General features: G+C 52.4%; 1 long non-coding RNA gene across 1 annotated transcript; it reads left to right on the forward strand.

The window, feature by feature from the left end:
* The first annotated feature begins 225 nt into the window (after nucleotides 1–225).
* On the forward strand, nucleotides 226–1791 carry LOC106841419 (uncharacterized). Its single transcript, XR_001400630.3, has 2 exons — nucleotides 226–386; nucleotides 1541–1791. It is a non-coding gene; the product is annotated as an uncharacterized lncRNA (long non-coding RNA).
* The last annotated feature ends 381 nt before the right edge of the window (nucleotides 1792–2172 follow it).

Genomic DNA, 2172 nt, shown 5'->3' on the forward strand with positions numbered 1-2172 from the left:
TAGGGGTCCATCCTCACACACTCTCTGAGGTCAGGTGTGTGGGTCAAGCATCCCATGTCAGAGTGAGAAGTGAGGTCATTCCCGGAACCTGGATGGAATGCCTGAAGGAAAGGGTTGGGTAATGAACAGCATCCCATGTACAGATATCAATAGTTGTCTGTAATCAGGATCATAGCAGGCAAGGTTTCCAAACAACTGCTGTTGTGCAAGCACCCAGGAGGCATAGAAATAGAGGCTCCTCCGCCCACAGCAGCCTCGCTGGATCCCAGTCTCAGAGCAGGTCCACCGCGTTCTCCTGCCGCCCAGGGTCCAGCCGGCGTTCACCATGCGGGGACTCTGCTTCGTGCTCCTGACCTGCTTCATCCTCGTTGCTCACTTTGCTACAGGTGAGCTCTGAAGCCAGATTGGCTTGGGGGCCTGGGGAATATAGGCATAGTGGCTCAATGTCTGGAAATACGTAATGAATCTGAGCATCAAGGAGAGCATCAACCAAAGAATGAAAGTCTCAGGGTAGATTCTGAGCTGTCTCTTGATGGACTGAAACATGGCCCTCAGTATCTCTCAGGCTACGTTTGGGGTCACTGCCTTGGAACATGGCCCAGTGAGTAGGTAGACACAATACCACTGGGCCAGGCCAGGCTTTGAGGCTGGAAGGTGAGGTTAGCCTTGGAACAGGCCATGGGGATAACTTCATGTAGGAGGTGCCGTCCCCAGGGCTCATTTGCTGTCTGACTTCCCTGCCTGGGAGAGAGCCCAGGATAAAGGAGAGAGCCGGACCCAGGAGCCAAAACACTAGTGTGTGTTTCTCAGCTCTGATGCTGACTCGCAGTGTGCACTTAGACAAGTCACCGAACTGTCCTCAGACTTAACCCTGTCTTCTCCTGAAAAGGATTACAAACCCCAGAGTCCTACAGAGTCTGATTGAGGACAAACAAGGGAGAGCATAGGAGGGGCCTTATAGAGCAGCAGAGACACGCCAGGTGTGTTCCCCCTCTGTGACCCCTGCCCTTTTATTGTATGTGTTCTTGACTGTGCACCATACTGTGACAGGCCCACACGCCAGCACCTCCTGACACCTGGAGGCAGCACAGGGGACCCCATCTTCTCTTTTTTTTTTTTTCCCCATCTTCTCTTTCTGCCCAGTTCCTCTGGCCCAATCTCTCCTGTCCTTTTGTGTCCAGGGCATGTCGGAGTGTACAGTGTGGGTTGGTCCTCATCAGGCTGCATGAGGCTACACAGAGTCCCCTTGAACATCTGGAGCAGGGGCTGGACTCTGGGGTGCAGGCAGGGGAGCCTTGAGTCAGCATTCTGGGCAGACACTTCAGTACCTGCCCTCTTTAGAGCAGAGGCTGTCCTGCCCGCCAGGAACCAACATAGCAGTGGCAGAAGAGCAGAAGGAGCGGGGGCTCCATAGGGTTTCTGAGGGAGGCGCCTGCAGAAGGAGCCGCTCCTCCCGGCTCTGCGGTGCACATGTCACGACCCTGCATTCACAGTGAATGTTGCTCCCGACTGAGTGACTCAAAGATCTTCCTCTCCACAGCCCGGGTCCTTGTCCTAGACTCAGAAGAGAACTGCAATCGTGCTTATGGCCAATGTAAACTTTTTTCTTGCCCAGAAGATCATGAAACTATTGGTTTCTGTTGGATCTTTGGAATAGGGAAATGCTGTCGGCGCTGTGGTGAGCTGAAGAACTCGGGAGAACAAGCAGCCAGAGAATGAAAAAAAGGGCTGACTTTAACCCTGAAAGTGCTGTGATTATTTCCTGAAAATAAAGAAATGACCCGTGCTGTATGTAAGAAAGATGGTTACTACGTGTAACAGTGTCTGGGAGAGACGTGTGTGTGGAAGCAGAGAGGGAATGGACATGTGCGTGACAGGGCCTAGGAGTGGGGAGGCCTGGCGTGCCTGGGATGGGAGATGCTTTTACAAGGAAATGTTGAAGAAGAGGGGATTCTAGATGCCTAATTACGGCAGGGAACTGTGGTGTCCCCACATATGGCAGATGTGTATGCAGGGCGAGAAAAGGAGGGACATTCAATCAGGAATTCACCTTATTCTGTTTTCCATTAATGCTGAGCCATTTCCTGGCCCTTCTAAAGTTTACCAGTTGACTCTGTGAGACCCCATCCCAGAACACAGTGTCTTAAAATACCCACCACCTACGGAGCTCGT

This window comes from Equus asinus, chromosome 27 (assembly GCF_041296235.1).
Source record: "Equus asinus isolate D_3611 breed Donkey chromosome 27, EquAss-T2T_v2, whole genome shotgun sequence".
Taxonomy (NCBI): domain Eukaryota; kingdom Metazoa; phylum Chordata; class Mammalia; order Perissodactyla; family Equidae; genus Equus; species Equus asinus.